Consider the following 15,753-nt stretch of genomic DNA (forward strand, 5'->3'; position numbering starts at 1 on the left):
TAGCAGGAAGAAAAAAGATTGTGTGTCAGATAAATGTTCTTATTCATTCATTCATTCATTCACCAAAGGGTATTTATGGAATGTCTATTATGTGTCAGTCACTTAGTTGGGCACCGGGGACACAGTGCTAAACAAGGCTGATATTGAGCCCTTGCCTTTTTTCCTCTTAGTTTTCAGTTGTGAAAACAGGCAAGAGACAGGTAAACATATAATTATAAATTGGGATAACTGCCACACAGTAAACACTATTATAGAAGCAGTATGTATGGGGAGGGAGGGTTACTATACACAGGATGATCAAATAGACTTCCTCTAAAGTGACATTTAAGCCAATTGAATTGTTTTTTACTAGATTTATGATCTTGGTCAAATTATAGAAAATTTTAAAACATGCAATTGAAAAGTGCTGTGAGCTTCCCGGGCATAACACCTATTCCCAGGATCCTTGTGATGATCAATGAGATGACATGTGTGAAATATTTGGCACACTGTAAGAATTCGGCAAATGTTAATTCCTTTCTCTTTCTAGCTCTAGCAGTCAATGTTTTCCAGCCTGAAAATTGTTTAAGTTCACAAATCTGGTTTGGTAGCTATTTACCTGCTTAATTCAATAAGTTGGAGATATACTAGATAAACCAAGTCACCCCAAAATTAGCAAAAATGATACACAGTCCAATTTAGGACTGAACCTATATGTTTTCAATTTACGGTTCTTGCAGCATACAATTTGGATAAACCATCTCCTAAATAATCAGCTGGCAATACTGCAAGTTAATGTCCTGTAATTTTCCAGATTGGCACAGCCAGATTTTCTTATCACTGACTCACACGCCTGCAAAAAGTTATGGGATATATGGGGCACTTAGCCCACTGTGGCGCAGTGGGCTAAGCCTCTGCCTGTGGCACCAGCATCCCATATGACCACCGGTTCTAGTCCCGGCTGCTCCTCTTCTGATCCAGCTCTCTGCTATGGCCTGGGAAAGCAGTGGAAGATGGCCCAAGTGCTTGGGCCCCTGCACCCATGTGGCAGACCTGGAAGAAGCTCCTGGCTCCTGGCTTCAGGTTGGCTCAGCTCCAGCCATTACAGCCATTTGGGGAGTGAACCAGCAGATGGAAGACCTTTCTCTCTGTCTCTGTCTTCTATCTGTAACTCTACCTCTCAAATAAATAAATAAATCTTTTTAAAAAAGTTATGGGATATATCCACTACTAGATCCTTGTACTGCCCAAGAATACGGCATTTTGATTTCTCCTTAGGGTGGGAAAAATAAACTTTTGCTATGGAAATGCTGTGGTTCTCTCTACTTACAGGTGAGGGCCTAGTGGAGTTCAATTTTCATATTCAAGTTCACACAGCAATAATGCTATCAAGTTCAGAACAGAATTCAAGGCTATAGACTTCCTTGCTACTATTTTCCTGCTTAGACCAGTGGTTGCCTGGGGTGATGATTAAAAAAATCAATTCAGCAGAATTAAAACCCTTACTGACTGGTTATCCTATTCCAAAACACAAACACATAAACACACACACCCACATACGAATTGATAGAATGAATGACGCATGATCATTTGTGGTTGACATTTACTATCATAAAGAATATGTAGTAACAAGCTAAAATAGAGATTATCTTAAGATAGCTAAGTTCCTAAGGTCACTTGGTAGAACCTCATCTGAACAAACATTTTTAAAAATGCGTGTTTATTTATTTTTCTTATTTGAAAGATGGAACAACAGAAACAGAAAGAAAGACACAGAGAAAGAGATCCCCCATCGATTGGTTCACTCTCCAAATGCTCACAACAGCCAGGGCTGGGTCACACCAAAGCCAGGAAAGTGGAACTCCATCCAGGTCATCCATGTGAGTGGCCGGGACTCAAGTTCTTGAGCCTTCATCTGCTGCCTCTCAGGCTGTACATTAAGCAGGAAGTTGGATCTGAAGTGGAGGAGCTGGGACCAGAACCTGCACACCTGATCACACTTTAAAAGCACAATGCTTACAATGGTACACACACACACACACACACACAGAGTGCTAAGGTAGTCAAAGTCTTGTTAGTGCTTATTGTTAATATACCTGCAGACAACAGTTTAAGCATGTTTCACTATAGTTTGAATTTTGGGGAGGATGATATTGTTCAGCCCAGAAGAAAGGAAGTGGAAGCTGCTCTACTTGGTGAAACAAGAGCAACATTCCTGGTTTCTGATTTAAGATATTTCTCATGAGGGCAGGCATTAGTGCAGTGGCTTGGTCAGCACTTGGGGCTCCCGCATCCTGTATCAAAGTGCCTGGCTCCTCCAGTCCTGATTCCAGCTTCCTGCTAATGCATACTCTGGGAAGCAGCAGATGACATGATGCCTTAAGTACTTGGGTTCCTGCCACTCATGTGGGAGATTTAGACTGAGTTCCAGGTTCCTGGCTTCAGTTCCGCTCCACTCTGGCTTTTGCAAGCATTTGGAGGGTGAACCAGTGAATGGCGGATATCCCTCTATCTGTATCTTTATCTCTCTGCCTTTAAACGAAAATGAGAATAAACAAATAAAAAATTTTAAAAAGCTATTTCTCATGATCAAGAGAAATATTTACTCAAATACTGTTTCCAATTCTTTAAATACTATAAACCTCTAACTTGATTTTTGTTCCAATCATGCATAGAGCATAACATAAATCAGCACTTAAAACCCTTACAAAAAAATTTGTCTTAAAAATATTACTGAAAATATTTTTTACCCTCAAATGGGCATATTCATTATCATTTGCATTCAAAACAGTCAGCACTAACCCCTAAATGTAAGAGCTCTGTCAAAATTAAAATAATGTACTTAGGTATTAAGCTAAACCTTTGTTGTTTTTAAATGATTCAATACAGAAAGCCATGGGGTATGCTTGAAATAAATGAGAAGCAATGACTGTAACAACTGTTTCCCAAGTCGATGCTTCTAAGCAGCTCCTAGAAATAGATTCCTGGTTTAGTGGCCAAAGCAATTTAAGCAAATTAGAGATGCTTAAGCCTTTGTCAAATGACTGTACTAAAAATCAAATTTTATATACTTTAAAACCCAATATTATAGATAGCAATTTTAACTGTTTCTGACAAGTCCATTGAGAAACCAGCCCAGACCTCCAGCACACACAACACAGTGTTTAAACAGGATTGTCTCTTTAGGCACAATTCTCCATAAATCACTCAAACCAACAAAAGAACAGGAATCACTGTAAAACAGATGCCGTTTGGTGACTTGCTGCTCCTAAAACATTAGAAGGGCCCAAGCATATAGTCAAAGGAAGCTAGGGCTGGAGAAGATCTTGGTGAGAGAGAGGATTTACTGGAGTAATATGGAAGAGCTCCCACTTTGCCATGAACACAAACAATTTTATGGCTCCCAGAGTTAACCTGCTTTCCCTCTGTCTTGTTAAAAAAATTCAACACTTGATTATTATAACTCATAAGGAGATTCTCTCATATTTTCCTATAGAAAATACATAAAGCTGCTTAAATATAAAAATACCCAGGTATTCCTAAGTGAAAATGATGTGAGGGGCCGGCGCTGTGGCACAGCAGGTTAAAACCCTGGCCTGCAGCACCGGCATCCCATATAGGTGCTGGTTCGAGTCCTGGCTGCTCCACTTCCGATCCAGCTCTCTGCTATGGCCTGGGAGAGCAGTGAAAGATGGCCTGGAAGAAGCTCCTGGCTCCTGGCTTTGGGTCAGCTCAGCACTGGCCATCGTGGTCATTTGGGGAGTGAACCAGCAGATGGGAGACCTCTCTCTCTCTGGCTTCACCTCGCTCTGTAACTCTTTCAAATAAATAAAATAAATCTTAAAAAAGAAAAAGAAAATTATGTGAATTTGGTATCAACAACTCCTGAGCTCTATGACACAACTTTCTTTGGCTTTTTCTTCTACCCTCAGTTTGGCCGACTACTCTTTATTTGTCAGCTGTTTAAATGAGGTTCTAGCCTGCTCACTGCTCTTCTCACTGCCAAGTTTTCAATGGTCGCCAAGACTTAGATCTGTGTCCTTTTCCCCAGTACCTGCTGTCCTCATCTTTTTTTCTGGATGTCTCAAAGAAGTGTCAAATCCCACGTATAAAAGCAAGCATACCATCTCGTTCCATCACCTGCGCCGTTCACTTCCCACAGTCCTCTGCCTCTCACCACACTTGCGGCTCCTCCTCTATATTGCGGCTTTGCTTGACAGAAATTTGGCAGTCACTCTAGAAAGACAGCAAAGAATAAGGGTAAAGCATGTGGCCTTTGGAGTTAGGTCACTCCAGGTGCCACTACCATTCATATTAGATGAACTATCAGCAAGATAATTCCACTTACAACCTGATTCCACATATAACATGGACTCTAGAATTAGACTGGATTCACAGCTTCGCTCTGCTACTTGTGGGCTGTGTCATGTTGGACAAGTTACTGAATGAGTCTCAGTTTCTTCATCTGACAAGTAGAGACAACAGAATGTCTTACCTCATAGGTCATTATGTTAAAAGATATAACACATGAAAGGCACCAGTATAGGAGCTGGCTTTGTGGTGCAGTGGTTGAGCAAGACTTGCAAGTTCAGCATCCCATACTGGGGTGCTGGTTCAACTTCTGGCTGCCCCATTTCCAACACGGCTTCCTGCTAAGGTGCCTGGGAAGGTAGGAGAAGACTGTCCAAGTGCTGAGGCCCCTGACACTCATGTGTGAGACCCAGATGGAGTACTTTGCTCTTGGCTTTGTCCTGGCCCAGCCTCAGCTGTTGCAGCCATTTGGGGAGTGAACCAGAGGATGGAAGCGCACTCTCTCTCCCTCGCTCTCTTTCTCTATCATTCCTCCTTTCAAATAAATAAATCTTTAAAAATGATAAAAATAAAGTACATCAAAATGCCCAGTACATAATAAGCATTTTCTAAATATTAGTCATTATTGCTGTATTATTCCCTCCTCTGATCATTTTCCTTCTAACACATTATAAAAGCCAAAAGGATTGTGCAGTGAACACCTGCACTCCTACCACCAAGGTCTTACAGTTGTTAGCAGCTTGCTGTATTGGCTCTAGCACGTATCTACCCATCTATCCATTCTACTCTCCATCTACTAGTTCACTTTATTTTTTTGATGCATTTCAAATAAGTCGCAGCATCAGTTCACTTTATACCTTAGTGCTTCATCATGCTTATAATTGGCTGGAGTTCAATATTTTGGTTTAAGTAAAATGAACATAGTAAAATGCATAAATCATACCCTTTTATGAGTTTTGATGTAGGCACCCAGTCCACATAGCCCAAACCCATCAAGATATAAAGCATTTTCATCAGTGCTAAACGTTCTTCCACACCCCTTTACAATTGGGACACGCTTACCCTCCCACGAAGCAACCACTGTTCCAACATTTTTTGGTCAGAGATGAGTTTATTCTAGAATAGCATGTAAAAATACAGTTATTATACTATGTATCCTTATTCACAATCTTTTAAGGCATCGTAAAGCTAAAACTTGAAAAGCAACTGATGGTTATTTTAGTTTGCATTGGTTACTACTAATGATGAGTGCTTTTAAAATTTATCACATAGAAACTTTTTCTATCAGTTATTCTATTCCTTAGGTTCTGGAGACAGAAGAATGTGGACTTGTTTCTTGGTTTACTAGTTGTGCAAACTTGGAGAAATTATTTAACCTGTCTGAGCTCCAGTTTTCTTCCTCTCTAAAATGAAAATAAAAATAATAAATGCATCATATTGAACAGTACTTCCTAGTATTAATGTGAAAAAATCAGATAATGCATGTAAAAGCATATATTATTGCAGTGTCTAAAACAGAGAGGGATCAATGAATGTTAGTTTTTTTTTAAAGATTTTATTTTTATTTATGCGAGAGGTGGATTTTCAGACAGTGAGAGGGAGAAGCAGAGAGAAGGAGAGAAAGGTCTTCCATCCACTGGTTCACTCCCCAAGTGGCCACAACAGTCGGATCTGTGCCAGGAGCTTTTTCTGGGTCTCCCACGTGGGTGCAGGGGCCCAAGGACTTGGGTCATCTTCTACTGCTTTCCCAGGTCACAGCAGAGAGCTGGATTGGAAGTGGAACAGCCGGGACTAGAACCGGTGCCCATATGGGATGCCGGCACTGCAGGCAGAGAATTAACCTACTGTGCCACAGCACCAGCCCTGAGTTATTATTAATATTAGTGGATTTTATCATCTGTGTGCTTTGATATCTGTGGGGAGCAGCCCGGACTGGACTGAGTTACTGGAATTAAGACTTATTCTATGCATCTGCTCTCCCACAATATGGCGCTGGGAGAGAAGTAAACAGCTTCCGCACAGCTGCCTCCAGTTCAACCAATAAACTGTAGGACTTGCTCCTGATTGGAGAGCAGCGTACTCGGCATGTGGGCAGCCGAGTTGGGATTGGCAGAGGAGGACTATAAAGGAGGAGAGAGACGGCATGCACCAGGAACATCTAAGGGGAACATCTATCCGAATAACACCTGTGCAGCCCCCGAGAAAGCCGGCCGGCGGTGTGCCGCTCCCCTGCGGAAGTGGGGAATGTGGCCAGGGGGAACTGCCCTTCCACGGAGGTGGAAGGGATAGTAGCCAACCCGGGAAGAACCAGCAGCAAACCCGGGGAGGGCCGAGCAGACGAAAGAACAGCGCAGGGTCCTGTGTCGTTCCTCCACGAAGAGGGGGAGCGACATAATGGTGCCGTGACTCGGATATGAAGCCTAGGCAGGGCTTAGTGTCGTTCCTCCACGAAGACGGGGAGCGACATAATGGTGCCGTGACTCGGATAGGAAACTTAGGACGGATATGAAACTTAGGAGGGAAGAAACGGGAAGAACTGGGAAAATATCGGAGAGAGAAACTAGCAAACAGCCTAGGGAAAATATCGGAGAGAGAGACTAGCAAACAGCCTAGGGAAAAGCCGGACGAAAAAGGTGCCGGAAGAAGCTATTGAAAGCCTAGGCATAGACTCAGATACGGACTACGGGGGGAAGCTGGGAGAAATCTCTAAGGTCGAAAGCGAAAGTGAAAGCTAGAACAAACAGACTCGGATGCGGACTGTGGGGAGAGGCCAGGAGAAATGAGGGAGGAATATCGTTGGAGGAAAGTTTGGGGAAACATACCGGGTAGAGAAAAATGTTAGGGAAATTGAAGCCGCGGGGGGCAGGCCGAGGCGGATACGAAAGCCACTTTGGGATTCTCAAGTTAGCCCGGGAATAGGGGGCGAAAAGTTGAAACCAGAAGCTGAAACGTAAGCCAGGTTGGGATCCGTCTGATTAGCCCGGGGAGCAAAGGACGGGAAGCCAAACCGTGGGGCGGAGACGTATGCTGGGTTGAATTCGCCAGGCTAGCCCGGGGAACTTAGATTGAATGCTAGTGGCGGACACGTAAGCTACGCTGTGTGACTCGTGGAGGCTGCCGCGCGCAGACAGAGCATGCGGGGCTTAAGTACATAGGGAACGCGGGGCTGGCGTGAGGCCGTGGTTCAGACGCGAAAGGGTTAAGTGCGAGACCGCGGAGTGTGCGCGCAAAGCCGAGCCGCACAGATGAGAGAGACGCGGGCTGAAGCGGCTCAGAGCTGGAAAGCCGCCAAGAAGCAGCCTCGGGGCGAGGCGCCGGGAAGCTGCAGGGATAAGAGAAACAGAAGTTTAGAAGTAAAGTGAGAGAAATAGGAATGCTGGAAGATAGAAGTAAAATGGGAGAGATAGGAATGCCCGGAGATAGAGAAATAGAGAAAGAGAAAGGCCTCCCCACAACACAGTAATGTGAGAGCTTGGATTCGGTCTGCCTGATTAAGTGAGGCGATGAGCACCTGCGGCGGCTAGCAGCTTATGCGCCGCAGGTCACCGAAGACAGGCACGAATTAACATCAGTAAGGCTTCCCCACAACACAACAATGAGAAGGCTTGGATTCGGTTTGCCTGATTGTTAGGGCTTGTAAGCCCCTGCAGGCAGGGCAGAGCAGAGCATGCGCTGCAGGGCACCGAACACAGGCACGCATCAGCGCCTAAAAACCTCCTCACAACATGGCGAAGAGAGGACCCGGATTCGGTTTGCCTGATTGATAGGACTTGCAAGAACCTGTGGCAACTCTAGCAAGTAGAGCAGAGTGTGTGCCGCGGGACACCGAAGACAGGCGCGTATCAACGCCAAAAATAAAAAGAAAGGGGGATCTGTGGGGAGCAGCCCGGACTGGACTGAGTTACTGGAATTAAGACTTATTCTATGCATCTGCTCTCCCACAATATGGCGCTGGGAGAGAAGTAAACAGCTTCCGCACAGCTGCCTCCAGTTCAACCAATAAACTGTAGGACTTGCTCCTGATTGGAGAGCAGCGTACTCGGCGTGTGGGCAGCCGAGTTGGGATTGGCAGAGGAGGACTATAAAGGAGGAGAGAGACGGCATGCACCAGGAACATCTAAGGGGAACATCTATCCGAATAACACCTGTGCAGCCCCCGAGAAAGCCGGCCGGCGGTGTGCCGCTCCCCTGCGGAAGTGGGGAATGTGGCCAGGGGGAACTGCCCTTCCACGGAGGTGGAAGGGATAGTAGCCAACCCGGGAAGAACCAGCAGCAAACCCGGGGAGGGCCGAGCAGACGAAAGAACAGCGCAGGGTCCTGTGTCGTTCCTCCACGAAGAGGGGGAGCGACATAATGGTGCCGTGACTCGGATATGAAGCCTAGGCAGGGCTTAGTGTCGTTCCTCCACGAAGACGGGGAGCGACAGATATCCACATATATCATTCCTTCATGAATTCATCCCCTCTATTTGAATGGCATCTCATGAGTGAGAGCTTCCCTGATCATTCTCTTGTATTCTATTTTAATTTTTCTCTTTCAAGCTTTTACTTAAGTGCAATGATCCAAAATGGATTTCAGGTCTTGTTGAAAGCAGCCATGTCCTGGGACTGCACGTGGTCCTCAGGAGCGGTGATCTGTTCCTCCAGCTTATCTGTTCCATCTTGATCATCCACAACCACTCACAGTACTGGAAGGGTTTTAATTCCATATCCCACCAAAACTCACTTAGAAGAGCCCCAGACCAAGTTATTGCCTTGAATATCCCTGATGCACCCCTCTGGCTCATCGTCCTGAGGTTTCACACTGGTAAGAGGGAAGATTTGGCTACAAGTACGGGGGGGGGGGGTTGGCTTTCCTTGACTCCTACTGTACTAGGCATTCTTCCCTTAGCCTCTTCACTTTCTCCCTATCCTGCTCCTCCTGAGATCCAAGATCAATGTTGTCATCATCTTCCCACCGGTAACTGCCTGTCGTGTGGTGTCTTCCACACTTGCCCAAAGTTCTCAAAGGCGGGCTGGCCTTTTCCTCTCCTAAGAGCTGATGCAATTATACCAATGAACAGCATGACACAGTCGGCAGGCAGAGGGCCACAGTTGCTCAAATACCACTGCTGCTGCTGGCGATGGAACGTGGTCCTTGACGTAGCTTTCATCCACCAGTGAATCGCTGAGCCCCTGCAGGCTGCCAGAGCTTCCAGGCCCCCAGAACGCATGGTGTCAGCTGGATATGGGACCTGGGGGGCAACAGGAGGAAACAGCACACACGTAGGCACCCTGTACTAAAAGAGAAGGCAAGATGAGCACCATAGTTTAGAATGGCAGCCAGTGCCTGCATTCTCTCTCTTATCTTGCTATACTGGGTTGAATTGCAGCTCTTCAAAAGATATGTCAGATTCCTAACCCAGGATCTTTGCAGAAGTGATCCAACTAAAATGAGGTCAGACTGCAATAGGCTAGGCCCTAAATCCAATGACCAGCGTCCTTAGAGGAGAAGAGATACAGAGACACGTGTCGAGAGTGCTATGTGACAACAGAAGCAGAGATGGGGGTGATGCAGCTACAAGTCAGGGAATGCCAAGGATTGCCAGTGGCGATCAGGAAGACAAGGAAGAATCAGACTCTAGAACCTTCAGAGGAAGCATGACTCTGTTGACACCTTGGTTTCGGAAGGGCAGTCGTCCAAGTATGAAAGAAGACATTTCTATTGTTTTAAACTACCCGGTTTATGATCCTTTGTTACAGCAGCTGTAGAGAATGAATCTACTTAATTTTTTGTCTCTGCATAGCACTTACCATCTGACACTAAATGTTTGCTTATCACCTGTTTCATGTCTCCTCACTAGAATATAAGATCTGTCAAAGCAGGTACTTTGTTCATTCTGATTTTCTAGTACAAAGAGGGCTCTAGGCACATAATAGATGCTCAATAAACATTCCCTAAATGAATGAGTGAATGAAATAAAGAATCAAAGGCATTTACCATTTCTATATAGAACATTAAATACCATTATTTTTTCAATTTTTCTTTTGCTTTTTAAAAATTTCATTCATTTTCTTTTCATGGGAGAGGGAGGGGGAGGGGGAGGGGGGAGGGCAGGGGGAAGGAGAGAGAGAGAGGGAGAGAGAGGGAGGAGGAGGAGAGAGGGAGGAGGGGGAGAGAAGGAGAGAAGGAGAGAGGGAGAGAGGGAGAGAGGGAGAGAGGGAGAGGGAACATCTTCCATCCACTGGTTCACTCCCCAAGTGGCCACAACATCCAGGGTTGGCCAGGCTGAAACTCCAGCTGAGCCTCCCACGTGGGTGGCAAGGACCTAAGTACCTGAGCCATCAGCTGCATCATCGGTTGCCTCCCAGGGTGTGCATTAGCACTAAGTTGGCTCAGAAGCCGAGGAGCCAGGAATGTAACCAGGCACTCAGATATGGGATGCAGGCATCCTAAGTGGCAACTTGACCAAGTACCCACCCTTTTTTTTATATAAACACAATTTCTGGTGTGAAGTTTTTGTGCTCAAAGCCATGTGGGGGGCGGTCTCTCCCATCAATGTTATATTTCAAACAGCTTTTCCTAATCTCATGGTCACATATTCGCCTTATTTTCTCCTTGACTTTTAATAGCTCCATTCTTTAATAATTGTTATGAAAATTTTAAGCGTAGAGAAAATAATTAACATACAGTTTCATTTTTCTTATTTAATCTTTCATCCTTCTGGAATTTATTTTGATGTGTGTTATGAGGAGGAGCTCTAGTTGTTTTGGTTTTCAAAATAGCCACTTCATTATCCCAGTGACTTTTATTGAGTAATCCATTAGTTTTCTTTAGCAAATAGGAATGACATCTTAATGATAATGCAAATACTTATATAAAATGCTGCCAGGCAGCAGGTTAACGCCCTGGCCTGAAGTGCTGGCATCCCATATGGGTGCCAGTTCTAGTTCCAGCTGCTCCACTTCCAACCCAGGTCTCTGCTATGGCCTGGGAAAGCAGTAGACGATGGCCCAAGTCCTTGGGCCCCTGCACCCACATGGGAGACCTGGAAGCTCCTGGCTTTGGATCGGCACAGCTCCAGCTGTTGTGGCCAGTTGGGGAGTGAACCATCAGGTGGGAGACCTCTCTCTCTCTCTGCCTCTCCTCTCTCTCTGTGTAACTCTTTCAAATAAATAAATCTAAAAAAAAAAAACTGCTGCCAGAACAGAAGAGATATCTCAGCAACCGACATCTATTTTTGTGTCTGCATCACTTTAAAAATGCTACTTTATAATAGGTTTTAGTAAGTGTTAATATAAGTTCCACTTTACGATCCCTTTTCCTCAATATTTCTTGACTATTCTCCCCTGTATATTTTTTAAATGTTCACTTCCAGTTTAACTGAAACTTTGTACATTTTTTAAAGATTTACTTATTTATTTGAAAGGCAGAATTACAGAGAGGGAGAGACAGAAAGAGAGGTCTTCCATCTGCCGGTTCACTCCACAGATGGCTGCAACGGCCAGAGCTGGGTTGATCCAAAGCCAGGAGCCAGGAGTTTCTTCCAGGCCTCCCACGTGGGTGAAGGAACCCAAGGACCTGCGCCATCTTCCACTGCTTTCCCAGGCCATAGCAGAGAGCTGGATTGGAAGTGGAGAAGCTGGGACTTGAACCAGCACCCATATAGGATGCTGGCAATGCAGGCTGTGGCTTTATCTGCTACGCCACAGTGTGGGCCCCCTGTATATTCTTTTTTATTTTAAGATTTATTTATTTATTTATTTGAAAGTCAGAGTTACACAGAGAGAGAAGGAGAGAGAGAGAGAGGTCTTCCATCTACTAGTTCACTCCCCAGATGGCTGCAATGGCTGGGGCTCTACCAATCCAAAGCTAGGAGCCAGGAGCTTCCTCCAGGTCTCCCACATGGGTGCAGGGACCCAAGCACTTGGGCCATCTTCTACTGCTTTCTCAAGCCACAGCAGAGAGCTGGATTGGAAGAGGAGCAGCCGGGACTAGAACCGATGGCCATATGGGATGCCAGCACCGCAGACGAAGGATTAACCTACTGTGCCACAGCGCCCCTGCCCCCCCCCCCCATAGTCTTACAGATGAATTTTAGAATGACAGTGATGTTTGGAAGCCAGTCCTTTAGATGCTCATTGCATTTGTATTGAATGTGCTGCTGCATATGTAAGAGAAACTGGCTTCTTCCTCTCTGATTCAAACCCTCACCTCCCATCTCAAAAAGAACCCTGTAGCTGGCTTCCATCTCCTGTGCTCTCCAACTCACTCTGCACTGCCGTCAAAGGAGTTTTATGAAAAGGGTAAATTTGAAGTTCTCTGCTTGGAATTGTCAAGCGGTTCCATGATCTGGCTCGAGCCTACCGCTCCCTTCTACACACCGGGTGTTCCAAGCTAAATGCAGCTCTTTGGAAGCACGTCCATCGCAACTCTCTCCCTTCCCTTGCTTTCTGCAGAAGCAACTCTGCCTGGCCTTCCCTGGTCTCCCCTGCCTTCCTTCGCTCCGCTGACCCCCGTCCTGACACTGCCTCTGGAAAGTATTCTCAGACCCTGCCACACTTCATCCCTTCTGGCTTGCACGCCTTCCTCCTGCCTCCCAATGGGTAGCATGGCACCGGGCAATTGGTCTCTAACTGCTTATTCATCAAAGTCTTCGGCTCATCTCAGTTCCCACAGAGTAAAGTCAGACTATGACCTGTAACTAAGGAGTCTTGCAGCTAAAACTTTACACGGCAGCTTCCTTCATGTTGCTCTCTCCCCCTAGTTTCTAAACGATTGCAACAGACAATGGCCCAAACAGCAGCTTCCAAGACAACATATGCTTGGGATAATCAACACCTACGCCACATTGACTCTTCTGTCTTGGGAGATTTAATGCCTACGCTGAGGACTTAGAAAACCATAGGATATTAAATTACCCTCTGAATCAAGGGCAGAAATGATACGTAGTAGCAGCAATTCTAATGAACTTTCTGTCTGCAAATCATTTGATACATCTAATGCTAACGACCGCGGAATCAGAATTTTTGAGGCCACAAGTGTTCTTAGGACTGCCAGGGTCAGCTCTAGTTTCAGATGAAGGAACTGGGACGCTAAGGAACACAGCTCCTCCACACAGGCCTATTAAAAGTGGAGACTGCAATAACTGTCTGCATACTAGCCACCTAGGTAAAGCACCAGAGAACCGCTAGAGACAATAAACTTGTATTATTAAAGCGGAGGTTTGGTGGTGTTAAGGATTATAACAAATCAGCTCTAATCCCCTCTTTTACTGAGCCACTTTATTAGAGGGGAGGCAGACTTCGCTTTGCTGCCACATCAAACTTAACTATGATTAGGCACCAACAAAGTAGTAAGCATTAGACAGCACAGGAAATATCCGTAGAGTTCTTTATGTTTGCATAATTGCCTCAAGCATTAGTCACTTTAAAAAAAATCGCACACACATACTTAATACTGGAGGACAGAATTTACTACCATAAGTCTCTTTTCATTAAGATTTCACTTCATCACTAACAATTAAAATCCATCCCCCAACCACTACCACCAAAGAGAACTTACTTAACCCACACATCCTTGAGGTAGACCAATGTTATCACTGTTTCCCCTAATGAGGAAATGGAAGCCTTAGGCAACCAGCTTGAGGCTAATGGGCAGCTCGGTAAGAGATCCTTGTGCTGATTGAAACTGGACCAGTGTTAAGAGGAAAAATTCAAAGTGTTTCAAACCGGGAACATTCCATGGCACTAGGAAAGGAGGACACACACACTGATCCCACCTTCAGTGTGCCAGCGTCTCTTCTCGAAGAGAACTGAATGCTCTTGTTGGCAGATAGTAAAAGCACCACATGCCTAGGGGTTCCATTATAGAAGGCACCCCCCTGGCTGGCCAGGGCCCCTTCCATTTTGTGCATCTGACATGTAAAACAACTTCTTTTGCTTGCTTTGTCTTTGGGTTCTCAAAAGCATGGTTTCCAGGCCCCACAGCAGCAAGACTTAGATGCTTGATACAGAGAGGCCAAGTCCAGGGCTCACCTACTGACTCCATCTCTGGAGGTGTGCTTCGCTCCTTGAACAAGTGCTCAACTTTAAAAACCACCAGAGAATCTAAATTGCCTTAGCTGGATGGCAATGGGCTGAGTAAATGGATACTTTCATGTCATTAGTCAACATGCACTTTTTCTCCCTTCTTGTATTCTGTCTCAGAGTAATTTCTGCTTCAGGTCAGTCACCCTAAAGAGCCCAAGTGCTAAATCCTAACACTAAGCCTAAAGACCCAGATTTCCAGTTAGCAGCCTCCAAGGCAAGGCAGCCTGTGGCCCAGTGGCCCTGCCACTCTCCGCAGAGCACCCTTTTAAAGGGAGTTTGACAAGTTCACTCTTCCGAGGTTCCCCCAGTGCCCAGTTCCTTCCAAGGCAGGTGTCCCATTGCTTTGCAACCTTGCATTCCCTTCCAAAGGAACACGGTTTGTCCAAATGTTGTTACTCTAATAAAATTTCCACAACTAGGTGTCTTAGTGCTTTTTCTTAGATACAAACTCTAAAAGCAGCTTAGGGTTTTCTGAAATCCCTAGCAATGTTCACCTTTAAACAAGGAGTCACTTTTTGGAGATCTATACATTTTATTTATTTTGCAAATCTGAGGTCCATTTACATTGAGTAACAGTTGGATGCACCAAACTGCCAGAACACACCTCATACTTTCAAATACACTTTTATTTAAAAATACCGGTTTCAAAAGAATCCCAATATATTTTACAACATTTTTAACAGAAGGAATTAAAGAAAGGATTACCATCTTATCAAGAATGCTGCCAACAAAGGTCCTGCGGTTTACAGATGGATACCGTGCAATTTTTCTCCTATTGTACTAATCAAAATTGCATCGTGATCCACCCGACAACAGCAAAACAGGTCATTGTACATCTCCCACATATCAGCACTTACAGTTTTTAAAAAAATAAGACGACGATCAAATCCTCCTTTCCTCCACAGGCCGGGACAAGTGCAATACTTTACCATAGAACACAAGTAATGCGACAAATCCCCACCAGCGGATGAATGGGCTTGAATGCTGGTATGTACACGGAGGTGTCCACAAAATGTAGAAAGCACACGTGATCACAATCAGTTTTGCATGGATTTGCACAGCCATGTATACAGGTATACGCTGAAATGCAAACCTGCAAAACTAATTGTGAGTAGCATTGATTCTGAACATCCTGGCCATCAACAGGAGACTCATTATCCCAGAGTACTAGAAGTGCTCACACTACAGTAGAATGATGCTAGAACTACCTGCACTATGAGCACTTTGGTACTATGAGGACACAAGCTTTTCCTTCGCACCAAACTGCACGTGGCACACAGTCCCCCGCCATCTGTTCGCAACAAGCAAGGAAAGAGCAAAAAGCCAACCTTTAAACTTGTCTGTCCTGTTCGGATGACTACTTGAGGCGTACTTTTTAAATGCTGTCTCATCG

The 15,753-nt window shown here is 45.1% G+C and overlaps 4 non-coding genes and 1 pseudogene across 4 annotated transcripts; all 5 read right to left on the reverse strand.

Annotated features, from left to right (window-relative positions):
* Positions 1 to 8,864: 8,864 nt before the first annotated feature.
* LOC138847563 (elongation factor 1-beta pseudogene) lies at positions 8,865 to 15,751 on the reverse strand (annotated as a pseudogene).
* MIR363 (microRNA mir-363) lies at positions 15,105 to 15,169 on the reverse strand. The gene has a single exon (NR_162615.1). It is a non-coding gene; the product is annotated as a microRNA mir-363 (primary transcript).
* On the reverse strand, positions 15,262 to 15,323 carry MIR92A-2 (microRNA mir-92a-2). Its single transcript, NR_162496.1, has one exon. It is a non-coding gene; the product is annotated as a microRNA mir-92a-2 (primary transcript).
* Positions 15,398 to 15,463, reverse strand: MIR19B-2 (microRNA mir-19b-2). The gene has a single exon (NR_162466.1). It is a non-coding gene; the product is annotated as a microRNA mir-19b-2 (primary transcript).
* MIR20B (microRNA mir-20b) lies at positions 15,528 to 15,587 on the reverse strand. The gene has a single exon (NR_162468.1). It is a non-coding gene; the product is annotated as a microRNA mir-20b (primary transcript).
* Positions 15,752 to 15,753: the final 2 nt, after the last annotated feature.

The sequence above is a fragment of the Oryctolagus cuniculus genome, chromosome X (genome assembly GCF_964237555.1).
Source record: "Oryctolagus cuniculus chromosome X, mOryCun1.1, whole genome shotgun sequence".
NCBI lineage: Eukaryota > Metazoa > Chordata > Mammalia > Lagomorpha > Leporidae > Oryctolagus > Oryctolagus cuniculus.